The sequence below is a fragment of the Littorina saxatilis genome, linkage group LG7 (assembly GCF_037325665.1).
Source record: "Littorina saxatilis isolate snail1 linkage group LG7, US_GU_Lsax_2.0, whole genome shotgun sequence".
NCBI lineage: Eukaryota > Metazoa > Mollusca > Gastropoda > Littorinimorpha > Littorinidae > Littorina > Littorina saxatilis.
The window spans coordinates 53,547,940-53,553,856 of record NC_090251.1 but is presented as its reverse complement, the minus strand read 5'-3'; the positions used below and the strand labels follow the sequence as shown (position 1 = coordinate 53,553,856).

The window sequence follows — 5,917 nt, the reverse complement described above, 5'->3', positions numbered from 1 at the left end:
CAAGATGATCGAAATCAGGGGTTTGCACAACAAAAAAACAATACAGAATCTTAATCGTACGGTGTGATGTATACATACCAATGCGTTCCCTGACAACAGACGACTATGATCAACCTCTTCTGCTGGTCTTTCGGTCTTTCGTCTTCATCACTCGAACCAACTGGTATGGCTCTATGCCTATCGCTCCAGAATACGGTGGTTCCGATGTTTCCAACTCAGATTCAAAGTCACTGCTTTCGCACGAAAGCTGCAATTCAGACTCATCATCCGCGTTTGTGTACTCTACAGTCTCTGGTAGCCATCAACCACTCATGACGTCACTGGCAGGGGAGAGAAGCAGTAGCAAAAAATTGTCTGTTGCTTCCCTTCTCGCTGATTACAGGTGAGATTGAGCACTTTCTCAGGCCGACTACGGGTGATCGGAGCGGAAGAAATTGTTTTGTTTAATATATTTGGTATTCTGTTATGCAGCTCTTTCCATTGAAGCAATAAAAATGTTGCACTTTAGTAGGCCTTTAAGGGAAAGGCTGATAGGGGGAAAGGAGAGGATGATAGCGTCAAACTGTTGGCAGAGATGGCAGAGAGGGATAGAAGAAAGGCAAACTTAGTGTGGTTTGGTGTGCCAGTGAGCAACTCAGACGATGCACAAACCAGAAAATCAGATGACACTATTTTTGTGAAGAAGGCATGCTCGCAGGCCTTGGGGATAGAGGTAGAGATAGCCAGTTGTAAAAGGCTGCACTCGCAGTCGCAGGGGTCAGAGGGAAAGAACAAAAAACCTCTGTTGGTCACGTTGAAGGATGGCACCCAGGTGGATAGTGTTTTGAGGGAAGCCAGAAAACTGAAAGACAATGAAACTTTTAAAGGGGTTTTTATCAAGAAGGACTGTACCCCTTTAGAAAGGGCAGAGATGAAGAAGCTGGAAGAGGAAAGGGACCAGAAGAGGGAAGCGACAAGGGAAAAGAAGGGAACAGAAACATGGGTCATCAGAAATGGAAGGGTGGTGAATGTGAACAGAAGAAACCAGCCAGTAGACAAACCAGTGGCAGAGCAGGGGGTGGGGACGATAGTACTGGAAGAAAATGCGGAGAAGGGAAGAGAGTAAGAGAAAAGAAAGGAACTCCGGGAGGGAAGGGGAGTAAGACAGAGGATAAAAGCTCTAACTTGGGAGCAAACTGTACAAAGAAAAACCTTTTTTGTTTTTACACTAACAGCGATACTCTGCTTAACAAAAGGGCAGAGCTTTTACATGTGATTGAGTGTGATAGGCCTGACATCATTTGTGTAACTGAGATTTTACCAAAATTTTTTAGATTTACTGTGGATTTGTGTGAAATAAAGATTGATGGCTACAGTTGTTTTACTAACATCCAGGGGGGTGTACAGGGGACTAAGGGGGTGGTTATGTACGTACGTGAACAGTATGGAGCGCAACAGATTGTTCTAGATGGCAACCATGCAAGAGTTTTAGAGTCTGTGTGGTGTGAGATACCACTTGTGGAGGGAGATAAGCTTTTATTGGGAACTGTATACAGGTCGCCAAACAGCTCTGTGGACAATAACAATGCACTGAACACTTTACTGAAAGAAATTACAACGAATAGAACTCATGTGCTAGTGACTGGAGACTTTAACTATCCTGAAGTGAACTGGAGCGAAGGCACGTCACCGTCTAACGCAGAACATAAGGCCACTGTGTTCTTGGACACGATCAGAGACACTTTCTTGTATCAGCATGTTGTGGACCCTACTCATTGTCGAGGTGATCAGCAACCTACTCTCATTGACTTGGTGTTAACGAATGAGGAAGGCATGGTTGCGAATCTAAAACATCATGCGCCTTTAGGTAAAAGCCATCACCATTGTTTAATGTTTGAGTACATATCATTCATATGCTATGCCGGTAAGATAGACCATGGGTCTGAGGGGAAGTTCGCCTATGCCAGGGGGGACTATGACTCGATGAAAACTAAGTTTGCATCTCTCAACTTAGCGAACAAAATTGAAGGACTCAAAGCACAAGAGGCATGGGACATTTTGTCCAGCAATATAGAGACACTAGTGGGTGAATATGTTCCTCATGTTCGGAGCAATGGACCCAATAGGAAAAGAAAACCTCTGTGGATGAATGAAAAAGCATTGGCCAAAGTAAAAAAGAAACGTTCAGCATATCAGAGATACATGCAAACTAGGGAGGGGGCAGACTACTTATTGTATGTAAAGGCCAGAAACCAAGCTAAGAAGGCATGTAAAAATGCGGTAAAAGATCATGAGAAAGACATTGCTAGAGCTGCTAAGAGCAACCCCAAAGCTTTCTACGCTTACGCCAAAAGCAAGATGGCCACCCGAGATGGTGTGCCCGATCTAACTGATAAGAGTGGTAAACAAGCAACGAAAGACAGTGAGAAAGCGGATATGCTTAATGACTTTTTCTGTAGTGTGTTCACGAAAGAAAATCTTGACTACGTCCCTGATTGTGAGGGAAGGAAGTTGAATAATGAATTGAATAACATAGACATTGACACGAACGCAGTCCTGAAGTTGCTCAAGGCACTTGACGCCTCGAAGTCAACTGGACCTGATAATATGCATCCAAGAGTGTTGAAAGAATTGGCTGACGTTTTAGCTGAAGTTTTAGCGATTGTTTTTAGGGCATCGCTAGCTGAAGGAACAGTACCATATCAGTGGAAGCAGGCAAATGTAACACCCCTTTTCAAGAAGGGCTGTAAGAGCAGTCCAGGCAACTACCGCCCAGTGAGTTTAACAAGCATACCATGCAAACTGTTAGAAAAGTTGATAAGAACCAGTGTTTTCTCTCATTTGACAGCCAACGACTTGTTATCAGATTGCCAGCATGGTTTTGTGGCAAAACGATCATGCGTGACAAACCTAATTAGCGTCATTGACGACTGGACAGATAGCTTAGATGATGGAGTACCGGTTGACGCTGTGTACCTTGATTTTGCTAAGGCATTCGATTGTGTTCCGCATGTGCGGTTACTGAAAAAACTAGAAGCATATGGTATCCATGGACTTGTCAAAGACTGGATCGGTGATTTTCTAAGTGATAGAAAGCAAAGGGTGAAGGTCAATGGGTCTATGTCAGACTGGAAAGACGTGACAAGTGGAGTGCCCCAGGGCAGTGTGCTAGGCCCGGTTTTATTTGTTAGGCCAAAAAAAAATTGTCTGTTTAGGGTAACATGACCAAAAAAAGTAGGGTCGGTAGGTAGGTAGGGTTTTTTTTTTTGTTTTTTTTTTGTGTGTGTGTGTAAATGCTATGTTGGCTGAACATTCACTGCTTATATTTGATGAATACATGTTTCAAAACTAACGTATAAATAAAACAGAGAGAAAGGGAGAGAAAGAGAGAGAGAGAAAGAGAGATTCTACAGTGTATGTTCAAATTCACTTATAATACCTCTTTTTTTTTCTTTTTTTTTTTTGAAATCAAAAAAAAGTTTTTGGGTCGGCGCCAAATTGATAGGGTCGGTCGGGTTACCCTAAACAGACAAATTTTTTTTGGCCTTATATACATTAACGATCTCCCTGAAGTTGTGAGCAGTCTGTGCAGCATGTACGCTGATGATACAAAAGTGTACCGACAAATCAGAACTTGTGAAGATAGCAAGGAACTCCAGAGGGATTTGGACAGTTTGGTCGACTGGGCAGACAAGTGGCAGATGCGCTTTAATGCAGATAAGTGTAAGACATTACAGTTGGGTACAAAAAATCAGAAACTTGTGTATAATATGAGAAAACCTGGCAGCGTGGACAGGGTTGATCTGGAAAGCTCAAGTGCAGAAAAGGACCTTGGAGTCAATGTAGACAGTGAATTGAAATTCTCAAAGCACGTGGAAGCACAAGTCAACAAAGCAAACAGAATCCTGGGTCTCATTAGACGGTCTTATGAGCATTTGGACGCAGAAACGCTAAGACTGCTCTTTGTTGCACTTGTACGGCCTCATCTGGAGTTTGCAAATGTGGTGTGGAGTCCCCGACTCGAGAAAGATAAAAATTTGATTGAAAGTGTATTAAGAAGAGCCACGAAGTGTATTCCAGGGTTGAAGACCTTGAGTTATGAAGAGCGTTTGAGAGTTTTGAAAGTTCCAAGCATGTGCTATAGGCGTATCCGGGGAGACATGATTGAAGCATACAAATTCATGCATGGATACTACGATTGCAAGAACCCACTGGAGCTGAATAGTGTCACGATTAGGTGACAGGGATCAAGAAAAGGTCACTCGGTGGGGTGCCCTCTCTTGATCCAGTGCGACAGAAAGCGTCTGTTTTCTGTTTTCACCGGATGTGGTTTTTGCTGACAGCGCAGGACGACCACGGATGTTTCGTGTTGCACGCTTTTCACGGGGATAATTTTGCTTGGCGAGGCAGAATTGTCGATAGCTGATCTTGTTATGTGACAAGGTTAGTCACGTGTTATTCTCAAGGTTGTCTGTCTGAGACACGGTAACGGCGCACTTGACACCCAGCAGCAGAAGAGAAAGGATCGAATACACAGTCTCTGGAGTATGATGGTTTTCACCGAATAGAATATTCGGCACTCTAGAGGATCTTCAACGAGTTATCACCTTCTTACCGCCACATGTTTTGCTGAGGACGAGTCGTCAAATCTTTCCTTCGTCGTGCGTTGGTCAACGCATAAGTATTCGACAAGGGGTTTCTGGATGTTGTTGTCGCTGTTGACGAACAGAGGCCATTCCAGGGAGGAAGCGGGTTTTGCTTCCATGAGAGTGCTACATTCATAGGCTGTTTGAGGTAATAAATCATTATTTAACGCTGTTGACGAGTCTGTGTTTGTGGAATGAAATACTCTCTGTTGTTCTCTCCAGGTTAGCGCATAATTTGCTCTCTGTGACGCTAAAATACTAATCTGTATATGGTTTTTGCAGATAGGGAGAGAAAGACGAAAAGACGGCTGTTTTGTTGTTGTGGAAAGTCCATTAATTTTGTGCAGGCCCACGTGCTCGATGAGATATGTAAAGATGACATGTTTAAAGGTGGAGGGTGAGGGGTAGCTGACATGTTTAGTGCACCGATGCTTTTCTGTTTGCAGCCTTCGTTTTCCTATCTTCTGTACGGCTGCCTGTTGCGGGACCGGACTTAACCAGCAAACCGGACCTAACCAGCAAACCGGCTAACCAGCTAACCAGCGAACCGGCTAACCCGTTAACCAGCGACTGGGTGCGGCGCCTGATGCCTCCACAGTTCCCTGCTTCGTCACCACGCTAACCAGCACTTCATTCGACGGAGCAGTTGTGGAGGCTAAAAGACTAATTACAGGACGTCCACCCAGTGGCGAAAGAAAGCTAAGTGCACCATGTCTTATGCACCCCGTTGACCACCGTTGTCTTTATGTTATCTGTGATTATACTCGAGTAGGGACGACGTGGGGTGTGTGACACCTGCATGAACTAGCTCTTTTGGAGCAGAACAGTCGTATTTTCTTATCTTTACACGGGATCAGCGTGTTACTATAATTTTCTATTCTAACTGGCATTTTGTCAGTGACCATTGGTTTTTACGTTTTGTGGAACGTAAAAGAACATATTTTGAGTGAAGTCTCGAGGGAGGTGGCGAGTTTTTACATAAACAGGCGTCTGAAACTTATACTTTTGTTGTCTCTATTTAATTGTATGACTGCGAGAGTGGATCGTGGTGTGGTTAGTTGGCTAGTAGTAACTAACCGTTTCATAATCGCCTTATGTGATATGTTGAAACGTGACAAATAGCCTTTGTAATACCCGTGGACATCAGTTCAAGCTCAAGAAGAAACAATGCAGAACAGCTCTCCGACAATCTTTCTTCACGAACAGAATCATAGACACGTGGAACTCCTTGGACAAGAATGTGGTAGAAGCGCCGACAATGAACAGTTTCAAAAATCGCTTGGACAATGCAC

General features: G+C 43.8%; 1 long non-coding RNA gene across 1 annotated transcript; it reads left to right on the top strand.

The window, feature by feature from the left end:
* Nucleotides 1–4,506: 4,506 nt before the first annotated feature.
* Nucleotides 4,507–5,625, top strand: LOC138971807 (uncharacterized). Its single transcript, XR_011457379.1, has 2 exons — nucleotides 4,507–4,773; nucleotides 5,072–5,625. It is a non-coding gene; the product is annotated as an uncharacterized lncRNA (long non-coding RNA).
* The last annotated feature ends 292 nt before the right edge of the window (nucleotides 5,626–5,917 follow it).